Raw genomic sequence first — 12,129 nt, forward strand, 5'->3', positions numbered from 1 at the left:
ATGATTATGCCCAGACTTTTTTTAGGTTGTAATAACGCCAATTCTCTTCCAAACAGTTTCAGGACAGAGTACGAAACATTTTCAAATTTCAATTATTCTCTATTCATCTAAACCCATTGTGTTTGCAAGGGGAATCCAACTGAACCGGGAGTTTGTGCCAGCTATTTCCCCTGTCACAACATGCTCATTCGTCACCCCAACGCCTCTCCAGCCTTGCACAATGCACCGCCCGACAGCATCCCCAAGCCAAGGGCCAGCAGCTTGTCCCTTACCCCCCCAGCAGCCCTCCCCTCTCCTGCCACCCCATTCCATCTCCCTGCTGCAGTCCCCCCTTTCCTCCCAACACACACACCTCCTGCTCCCTCATTTTACCATCCAGCATCAAGGCAGTAAAAGGAAAGAAGGAGAAAGCAGCAGAGGAGGAGGGAGGGAAAAGGACACAGTGGGTGATGAGTGCTGGGCACAGACTTTACATATATACAAAAAATGAAACAGGATTAAAAATTGAAGGTGGAAGACCACAAAAGCCTAGTGACGGTCTAGCACAGTGGATATCTGTGATGAGCTACTGATGACTCAAGGTTTCCATAGTACTTGCATTCTCGGCTTTGGAGCACACCAAACAAAAAATAAGGCAAGTAGATACTTGCACTAAGGCAGCGGGGGGGGGGGGGGGGGGGCAGCTCTTAAGTTGTTCGGCACCCCTGTTAATGTGGTTTTCCTGGGAAGAGAGTTACTGATACTGGGCTGTGCCCTTCAAGGGTTAGTATCTCAGTGCCAACACTTTGGAGTTTCCTACTAAGAGCTCACAGCCCCTTTGCCCATCTCCAGATGCTCAGCTTTCCTCAGTGCTCACACACGATAAGGAACCCAGACAGGAGAGAAATGAAAATGGCTGGAGAATGGATGTATAGAAGTAAAATAAGGAAAAAAGAACTCTGAAAAAGTAGTTGTGAAAAATAAAAAGTGTGGATCAGAAGGAAAACGAGTACAGAGAGAAGCATAGTTCTAACAAGGTTTTTGTTGATCTTTAGGAAGAGCCACAATTACACAAAATGCATAACTTAATAGACCCAATCCATAAATTACCCTTTGATACACATTAACAGGAGCTTACCTGAATTATGTCCCAGGCAATCACAGTCACCTCGTAAACGTAAAATGACCATAAAAATATAAATTAACTTTTTTAAAAAATTAGAAGTAATTACTAAAAAGGGTATTTAGCCATTAAGCTACTTTAAAAAAAAAAAAATTGTAATAGTATACTGCATCTCAGTGCATCAAGGCACAACACTTCAGAACAGTAGCAACCAAGGAAAAAACTAGCCTCAACCTTCTAAAGAGAATTTTAGTGAAATACAAACATTTCTGTTAATGGGCTTTGACTGTGGGTATTTTAGCTCTAGGCCATCAAGCCTGGTGCACTTTGAGCTTAATTCTCAGAGGTATCAATCACTTGAAACCCCAGATGAACTCAGTAAGATCAGCAGCTGATGCTAGTCAGAATCAGGCCCGGCTGTCCTGAAATGGTTAATCAAACAGGCATTAAAAAAAATGTGACTCCACCAAGGATTCATGTGTAACAAGACTAGGAAGACAGGAGGACCCTAAATCCAAGGATCCTGCCTGCATTGCTGGCAGAGCAATACCGAGAAAATAGAAGGACTTTTGTTGTGATAGTGATATCCCGACATACTCTTTCCCATGTGCAGCACTCCTGCATGGCAAAGGGCAGTCCCTGGAGAGGAGAGCAAGGACAGCTCCTGTAGCAGTGTGGGCTGCAGCTCCTACGGGAATGCAGCTACAGCCCCTGCATTCCTTGCTAATTAAATACAGTCCCCAGGCTGCCAGCCAATTACCCCTGCAACCCTCCCATGGCCACAATTGCAAGGCTCTGATCAAATAAGGAATATGTGGAGAGCTTGGAGGCTAAGTGAACTCAAATTTAAGGCCTTGCTCCGTACCAGATATCAACCATAATATTTTTCTTACTTTTTTACTATTTCCAAGGAAAAGCAGCAAAGGATATCTGTCAAGCTGGACTCTTGCTTCCTCTCTGGTGGAGCTGCGGCTCGCTTGCAGAGATTCAGAAAGCTGTCCTGTGGGCCCTTTGCCCCCTGGCCCCAGGACTGGTGCATCCACAGCACCCTCAGGAGCTGGGGATGTGGCAAACAGGGAGATCGAGAAAATTAAGGTAATCGATAAAATTAAGGTAGGGCAGTGTTGCAAGAACGCCCCGGAAAACTGCTGTACTCGCTGCAAGTACAACATGGAGACTCTTGCAGTCAGTGCAACTCTTTGTCGAAGTACAAAATGAGAATCTTATCTTTTTCAAAGCTTTTCTTGAAATGCTATACAGAGCTGCCTGTGTGCAAGCATTATACTCAGCTGCTGGTTTTCCCAGTAGATAGGCAAAAGAGTGCTATCTAATTTCATAGACCAGGTGTACAGTATGTTTTCTGTCTCAAAATGGAGCTTTTCCCCAACATCATCAAATAAAGTAAGCCCATCTAAGAAATGGGACTCTGCTGACAGTGAACTTTAGGGGTTTGCTAACTGTTCTTTCCTACTAAGGTTTATTGTCCTATCATTGCCAAATCATTAGTTTTACAGAGGTACAGAATATACACATAACTGAGCGAGGCAGCTGGCACTGGTCACATCCTGCCTCCTGCCAAAATCCACTTATAAGGATCTAAACACGCTTGGTAAAAATCCTCATTTAGTGATTGTTCTCCAACCAAGAAAGCAGTTGGGAATGATTCTGTCACAACCAGGTCTTCCCACACAGCCTGCTTTCATCTTAATTTTTATTCACAGGAACATGCAAATTTCCTGCAAGATGGGCTGGAAATTGCTTCTGATACATTTCCAAAAGACATTGGAGGATTTCAGCATCAGTCACTGTCACACAGGCCACACAACAAATTTTAACAGACAATAGTGGAAATGAAGAACTAGCACAACAAACATACAGAGAAACTCAGTCCTTCCTCTGAAAACACTATTGCTGCCAGGGTCAATGAAACTATAAGTGAACTGCTTTAGCAAACCCACAGATTTACGTATGCCAATACTCTGCATTGTTAGTTCTGAGGAAATTTGAAGCACAGTTTAAATCAGAACTAGGCACACCTCAAATAGAGCAGCTGAACAAAAACTCAGTGGGCTTGAGTGGCATCGAGGCCAATTTGCTGCTTCTCCAACAGATTCCCTTTCCTTTTGAATCTTGGGAGGGAGGGACAAATATGTCAATTTTCAGAGACCTCAGTGAAGAAAGTATGAATTTCTGGCCTCAAAGGCTAGGGACTATTTGCTACTCCCTCAGGGGGACCCAGACTTTATTCAGTGGCTTAAGCCATCCCAGATGTCCACCCCAGTATCCTGCAGAGCAAGCAAGGAAGGTCCAGTTAAACACAGTTATCACCAGACTGGAAGAAGCTCTCTGGATGAGCCCAGATCTGGTTTAAGATCCTAATGAAGTGAAACCCTTCTACCCAGCCATAGTTATGGGCATGTCATACAGCTCTAGCGATAATTAAATTACTAGTTTGTGTGAAAGGCAAGCCTTTTGTATCTCAGCAAAAACTAAGGAGGGGAGCATAAACAACCAGCAAGAGTGAGAAACAGTGATGCTTTCCTATTACTTGTATACTTGCCAATATTTTGGTTTGGTGACAAATATTAATTCCAACTGTTAACAGTCATATAAACTAACTCACATCCAACATGCTTCACATGGTGTGTTTTATTCTCATTCAGTGAGGGAGAAATCAAAGTCTAGCCAGTAGGAGCTAAAGGCACTTTTGTCACTGAAAATCACCTTGACTGCTGTATGCCTCCTTTTCATCACCAGTAGGCTTAATTTTAACTATTGGTTACAAGTTTGATTATTTTTTTTTTTAATAGAATTTTACACTTTCTGCCTTTTTAATTTAAATTTGGTGACATTTTCAGTCTGGTCTTGAATGACTTACGTGGGGCAATACAGGGAATATAAGGCAGAAATGAGAGCAGAACCTCTATTTCCTTATTTACAGTCATGAGCTTTAACCATTCCTCAGTGCTGCCTCCCTTACTGAAATAGTAAAGAATAAATGCAGGCCATTCCAGTTTTCAGATTATATGATCCCAGCCTTCCTCTTTTGTTGTTGCTCATTCATCCTTTTTATGTAACTGTTGCCTTAGCTGTGAAAACCATAAAGGTCAACTTGACACTGAACTGTATCATTGGGAAGAGTTATCAAAATTGTGGACAAAGCATAAAAGGTTGCCGCTCCTCTTCTTGATTTTGGGGAGAAAGTCTGTTGGTAGCATTATTCTAAACACAACTGTTCCAGTGAACTGCACTCAAAATACTTCTGCAATCGAATTTACTGCCCAAGATTGTGTGTGCGACAGGGGGAAGCTGTAAATAAACCTTGCTAATGTCTTGCACAGTCTTGCTAATGACGGTATATAGGGCAGAATTAAGGTCAGATAGCAGTGCTGTTGCTTTCAATAAATTCAGTGGATCTGATTTCTATCTCATATTGCTATAATTTCAGTGGTATTACTTTATCGACTTTTATCCTAATATATTCCAAAGTATCCCAATTGTACACTGTTCCTCTTAGTCAAAAATTTCTTATGAGTGGAATAAGACCCCAGTGAATTTATAGGTATTACTACAAAAAGTACAAAGAAACTAAAAATAGGAATACACCAAGTGTGATATCTGTTTTCTGTACCAATCTGCGCTATTAGCATTGTATTGGGGAAAGGAGCAACCCAAAGGCTGCAACCCAAAGGCTGCACTAGGCCAGAAGCTTTATGGGGATTTGTTCTTCACTTATGCTGGAAACACCTTTCCCATCAAAAGCCCACTTTTCATGTAATTAAATGCTTCGAGCAATCAACAGTTTTGTCCAAATTTCATTTTAGGGGAAAAGCAAAAATTCTGAGAGCATCTGGTGTCTTCTTTCAACATCTTCCCTTCAAAATAATTTTACTGTGACATGCAGCATAGTGCCTATAAATACGGTGTATAACATACTGTAGTGCAATAGATTCTAAATTAAAACAGACATTTCAATCTATCCATCATGCCTTTATTTTCTGAACGCTGCAATTCTACCCGAAATAACAAACTAAACTTTATAGAACCAGTGAAAGAGGTCACTCCCTCCAGCGTTCATGGTGGAATTTCCTGGCTTTTCCCAGTTCTCTCCGGAGCAAGGTGGGTGCCGTCCTGCCAGGAGCACACGGCAGGAAAGCCGCTTCTGGGGCTCGCTCGCCATGAAGAGGTTTGCACAGAGAGGTTGGCGTCGCCTCGCTTTCCCCACGCTCGCTCCCGAGCCGGCCGGGCCGCGCTCGCCGGGCAGAGGAGCTGAGTTGGAGGTGAAAAGCAGCACGTGGAAATGCAGCGGGGGGGCCGAAGCGGGCCGTGGCAGCGGGAGAGCTTGCGATGGCCCCGGCGGGCGCTTCCCGCAGCGACCCGCCGCTCCCCGGCACGAGCAGCGCCGAGCTGGCAGAGCCGTGTCCGCAAAGCGTCGAAAGGACGTCGGGCAGGCAGAGATCGTGCTCCAGCGGGGTGGCAGCTAGGCGTAATTTAGCCAGCTTCTGCCTCCTCTTCCCTCACCCCCTAAAAAAACAAAAAAAACAACCAAACAAACCACCACCACTGAGCTGAGCCATCCCTTCCGCTGCACCCCGAGCGCGTGGGTCTGCAGCTAAACCCCGGGTTACACAGCAATTCTGCCAGGCCCAGCAGATACACGGGAGCTTCACTGCTGTCCTTGTCCCCACTGACGTCTTCTTGAGTTTCAAAAGGGAGGCGGTATCTGAGGGTTGGTCATCGCACCAAAGAAAAGGGAATTCATTTAACATAGAGTCGGTTACGTTTGCATCCAAGAAGGAATGTAAGTTTGCACCAGAGCAACAAGCGGTGTGAAATGAGACTTACAAATGTGTTGGTACAGGCTTGCACATGAGGCAGTCACAGATGATTGATACGATGACTGATACTATAATTTAGCTTTTTATGCAGTTTAAATGAGCACTCAATTCTGTGCCCTTTAATCACAAAGTGGCATTTCATCCCATGAGTAGTCAGCCGTAGTTCAATAAAAGAAAGACTGCCCAACAGGAATAGGCAAAGTAGGCTGAGGCCTCCAAAAAGCCCAGATCAAAAACATTATTTGAAAAATTAAATATTAATATGGGCAAGGCTTCCAACTAAATGTTTCCTTTGGTATTTGCTCAAGTGAATGTTATACCTCTAGTGGCAGCAGAAGTGAATTACTTAGCATAATGACTATGGAAAATTCGGGCTACAGTTAAGTAGTTTCTACATATTGGATATAGGTATATACATATAAAACTGTGCGTCATTTTTGAAAAATGAAATCTTAAATCCCCGTGTTGGTAATTCATACTGCTCAGAGCCTGAAAGTCAAGCAAGCGACACGAGCAGGCTCTCCCAAGTTAAATAAAATGACAGAACGCAGGCTCACAGCCAGTATTCGGATGCGCCCGTGGCTCCCGCCGGAGTTACCAGATATGTCCATTCCCTCCCCTCAAAGGCAGGCTTGTTATAAAAATGCTAATGTACAGCTCGCCCCTGCAGGCACGTGGGAAGGCAACGCGCCCGGTACAGCTGCGCGAGGAGACGCGCTGCTCTGGAGAGGGAGGCACACGGCAAGGCTGGTTGGGGCTGCGGCAGTGCCGGGAGTCTGCCTGCGGACACCCACCTCCTCCCAAATCCAGCTGTGTTGCCAGCAGAGCCCTCCCCCAGCCTGCCCAGAGGCTGGTGAGCATTGCCCTGCAACAGGGTACCACCCCTCGGATCTGGCTATACTCGTTTGAACACTCCCTACCCTATTTCAGTGAAAATCAGCTGGGCCAGCAAACTCTTGTTACTTAAAATGTTAGGCCATGGTTGCACAAGCCTTTTTTCTTCCCTGCAAAGCAAGCTCCAGCTATTTCTCCTCCCTTAATCTTCAGCTATGCTTTGGCTCCGCATCCCCCAGCCTCACTGGTCTATGCACTAATTTGTCTATTTTCATAAACCTAAGTTGTTGTTGTTTTGGTTTGGTTTGGTTTTTTTTTTTAAACTGAATTCCCCCATCACCCCTGATTCACTTAACTAAATGTTACCATCTGTGCCAACACAACAAAGGAGATGGCCTGGCATTGGAAAAAAAAATTGGCCACGAGGCCCCTATGTCAAATTTGTCTTCAGGATAAATGTCATCAGGAAAACACAGCCTGATACTCCCAACCCCCCTGTGAATTTGGCCTTTGGTAAACTTCATGACTCGAGTTATTTTCCAGTCTTCTCATCAATGATCTCAATCTCTTTTTAGTGTCACACTCTCCAGATCCACCAAACTCAGTAAGATTTCCACAATCAAAGGGGTTTTTTGGGCTGGGCATTCATGTAATAAATTCAGGACGTGGCTGTTGCTGAGCTGTACCCTCCCATACACAGTTCGGAATGTGCCCATGGCAGGTTCCTTCTAATGCCTTGCGTCAAAGGGGTCACTATAATACCAGACGGAGAAATAAACTCGAACCACTGCGTGTGCAAACCAAGCACAGGTAGCATCTGTGCTGCTGGTGTCCTCTTCAAGTGAGTGCACGTTGATTATCCACGGTAAACTTCTCAATCGTTGGTGACAGAAAAGCCCAAATCCAGGAGCTTTTTAAATTTCCAAGTCAGAGATCACCTCGGGCCCGCTCGCCTCCCAGATCTCTTTTTTTCTGCAGCGTGCTTGCGATGTGCCAAAGGCTGCACCAACTCGGCACGAGACCAGCCGCTTAGGAGCACCAACAGTTTCTTGTTCTCGCCTTCTAGCCTTTTTAAAAACCTTTGTTTTTGTCCTGCTGACCATAATAAGGAACGAGTTCAGCAGGAAGGATGAGTGGTTTCCAGAGTAATTCCCAGCAGAACTCCATGAGGGAGCTGGAGCACGCCGTGGCGCCAGGCTCAAGAAACAGAGTGTGCAATGTGGAGAGCCCTTCGGAGAGGGGCCCGGATCAGAAAGAGGAGGACAAATGGTACTTGTGGTCAGCTTTTAAAGACAAATCTAAACACCAGTGTAGGCAGTTGCTACCAGGATAGCGAAGCTGTCGGTGAGGCTGCCCTGCCTCCCCTCTGTGCAGTTACACAAAGACTTAATAAGTTGCACCCATAGGACGCTTGAGCAGCAGAGGTGCAAAATGGATTGTATTAAGTGAAGCTTTTAATAAGATTTTGATAACAATGATTTTTATGTTAACCTCTAAGAGTTTGCTTTTGTAACATTTAACTGATACGCATATAATCTAGTTTTAATTTAATCTCTGCAGGTGCTTCCCAATGGTAAATGTTAAATTTTTATTGCTTCCTTAGGCAGTAATAATAGGGGAAATGTCTGTAAGGCTCCTACTGTCCATTTGTATGCAGATAGCATCATCTTTTATAATAGCTGTAAATCTGACAGGATAGCCTCTTACTTTTGAGATGACATTATAAATATGTGTCAACGCTGAAGTAAACATCTTTGGAAGAAAAATGAAATAGAGATGTTATTAGAGGTCTAATGAAACAACCGTAACTGCTTATTTATAAGAGATGTATGCACACATCCTTGAAAGACGCAGAGCCCATGCTGGGTTTGCAGCTTTCTGATGAGCAGGACAATGGAGATTCTCAGCAGGATCCTACAGACAATGAAGAAATAGATCCTACACTTCATAAAGATGATGACTGTTTATAAAACTCTAAATGTTTGCTCCCTCTGAGGTTTCTAAATGATTAGAAATGCCATGGTGTCTTAGACTCAATTATGGCCGCTTTCATACAGCTTCACGGAACAAAGCCTATGTCAGGAGCTCCCACACGAACCGTAAGACACCAAGTACAAGGAAGTGAATCCTGCTACCTGTCTGAAGGGTAATGCAAGTACTTTGGGCAAAATTCACTCAGTGCAAGACCAGAGAGGGACTTGAATGATCGCTTAGACCTCACACTGGCCTTGCTCCTAAGAGAGAGCATGCATGAAACCTGCCCTTGCTTACATACAGTATTTTAAAGACAGCTACGCTTTAGGCTGTATTTTCCTCACATCCTTTTATCTGTTCTGCAGCAAATACGGCTCTCTGGCATGCTGTGCTCACCGTGTCCACAGGCACACCTCAGGGACCATTAGCACGGGCAGAGAGCTGAGCAAAAGGACTTCCAAGGTGGAACCGGCTAGCCTCCAGCCAGTGCAGAGCATGGGCAGAGAGAGCTGCGAGCTGTCTTTACTCTCCTGTATAGGCATGCCCTGAAAGGGATTACACTTTAACAGAGGTCTAGATATTTCCTCAACGGTGCTTAGATATGTGGCTCCCAAGGTCCACATTATTAGTCATAAAAACAAACAGTCTAACCTCTGACACAAAAAAATACACGCTAGTACGTTTAAGTCCCTAGCGACGTGAAATGGGAATACAGCACGCTGCCACAGGGGGGTGGAAATTTGAAAAGCTGCCACATGAGCACGTCAAAAAAAAAAAAAAAAAAACCAAACCAAAACAACTTTTACTGGTAAATTAAAGTTACAAGAACAGCTTGGACAGTTTAGGTTGAGCAATTCTGGCTTCTGTTATAAGTCAGAACATATACGCTGCTTTAAGGTGGTAGTTTGAATGCTGCGTTTTCTTTCCTTTGATGGTCCCTTAAAGTGAAAAAAAGATATTTTATGAAGACTTTTTAATATATTGGTATTAATTAGAAAGAAAACTTGAATCATTTTCCACAGAAAGACAAGATAAAAACAACACAACACGGGTGTGAATGGAAACGCAGATACGTGACTTCATTTCCTGAGTTACTTCAAAGTCAAAGAGGATCTGCCGTGTTGTGCCATGGAGAAGGCAACTGCAAAGAAAAACAAAGCATCACATTAAGAATATTCACTCTTAAGAATTGAATGCATAAAGAGCTATAGGTAAGACTCGGATACATAAAATGTTTCGCTCTCTCCAATCTGCACGCTAGTTCTCTTCTTATCAGACTTTGCAAAAACACAGTTGATTTTGTGTAACTGCTTCAGGCTGAGGATTCAATAAAGGAGGCCTCCTCATAAAGTGTTTGCAGTCAGCCTCTCCAGCTCCACCACTGTAACACACGTGCTGGTGTCACAGGCGTACTGGGCTAGCGGTGAACACAGAACCCGAGTGCCATACCCTCTGTACCTAAACACTACACAGTGGCCCCAGGCCGTGGCAGATAAAGTGGAATTTTTTGCTGAGCGGGTATGAAAATTACAGGAATCGGGCATAATGCTGTGTTTCTCACAACTTAAGAAAATCTCCTCCGTGATAAATGAGTTGAGAATCTCCCATATAAAGTATTTAAACAGATGGATAATCACCACAGCAACCAAAACCACGACAGAGTCATTCAGGAGCATTCCGTATCTGCAGACTCTGGTCTCAGGTTTCGTGCTGCAAGGAGGCAATATTTTATGTAACAGAAGACTGGCCAGTGCTTTTAGGTAACTCGCTGTGGTTTCTAAGGTAGATAAACAATCAGAAGAGCAAACATAAGCTACAGGAACAGATTTTTTTTTTACACCTCAGATCACACTTAATGTGACCTGAAAAACTCGTCGCAGCTTCTCTACTGCATCTTATGTCCCTACTCCTTCGCATCTGTATTTCTGACTACTCCTTCATCCACATTTTTTCCTCTCATCTACCAGTATCATAACAAGGACTGCAACGTCAGTCTGCCTCTGATGCCAGAAATAATTAATTATTCAGACAAAATAAAGTAGCCCGAACAGGAGAAAGTGAAAGAAACAATAACCTAATAATAAAGGAGAGAACTTCCCACAGATCTGAGATAATTCTAGTTACTGCCACACGTGACAGTAGTCTCCATCTCCCACATCGCAGATTAGCAGTCTACCCACAGTACGTGGCACGTGGGCACACTCGTATACATCCTCTCAATAATTTTTTCATCCGCCTAACGCACTGAGCCTTGCTGGCAAGGCAGCGAGAAGAGCAGTAGGACTGTGCCAAGCCAGGCTTTGTGCACACCCCAAACCCAAAAAGCTCAGCACTGGTGAGTTTATCGGGCAGCTCTGTAATATTTTTGCGTATGTCAGTGCTGGTTAAATAGTGACGGCACGTATGTGCCTTTAGTAATGTCTGGGATGGGGCATAATACCTCTCAAGGGCGCAATATTGCACAATTGTCAGCGATGCGGGGTTTGTGCTCTCTGAAGCATCGGGCACTGGCAACAAGGACAGCAGAACCCTGACTCCTACTTGCATGCATACAATAGCTTTCACATTTAATTGGAGTTAACACAGGGCTGTTAAAATAACAAAATAACCTAGAAACAAGCTGCAGCGATAGGTGGGTGGAAGGAGAGCAGTGCAATTTCTGATTTTCAACAGGTGGCCAGTGGATGCAAACGATATTAAGTGCGTGATTGATAAAAAAAATGAAGCTGAATCCTGAGAAACTTACAAAGGGAGACCTAAAGCCTGCTTTTAGAGATTCTGAACTTTCTTTGTAAACGAGATGGACGAACTGGAAAATACCAACTTGGCTAATGAATGTGCTTCTAAGTCTAGCCATTTTGTTTTTTTCTAACTTGATCATTCTGTTTGTTGTCAATTTGAATATCTCTGAAGCATGTTTATGTCTGCTGCTTGAGACTGGTTTCCAAAATTAAGAACACCCTGCATTTGATTAATAGTAAAAACATAACAATTTTCTGAATGTATCCTGAAGGCTTAAGTCTGATATTCTGATTAAAAACAAGAATTCCAGTTTATTTTTAAACATAAATGTTAAACTCTGTGAGCTGACACTTGTCAAGAAACAAAATATTTTACTAGTTTTCACTGCATACATTTTCAGGAGTTCTGACAAGATTATCATTTCTATATATAATAATTTAACTGTAACATTATGTAATTTGCGGCTGCAAGACTGAAACTGTTAACGAACTACTAGCAACTACTAGACCTGCAGAAGGTAGTATTTGGAAAAAGGTGAGTGCTAACACACACGTCTTGGGTAAATAGCAAAATTGATTTATTTTTATTTAATGTCTTCCATGATTTTAAATGGACAAAATATGTTACTTCCTGTCCTGG

This window comes from Tyto alba, unplaced genomic scaffold, assembly GCF_018691265.1.
Source record: "Tyto alba isolate M040663 unplaced genomic scaffold, T.alba_DEE_v4.0 Super-Scaffold_5, whole genome shotgun sequence".
In the NCBI taxonomy this organism is placed as follows: Eukaryota; Metazoa; Chordata; class Aves; order Strigiformes; family Tytonidae; genus Tyto; species Tyto alba.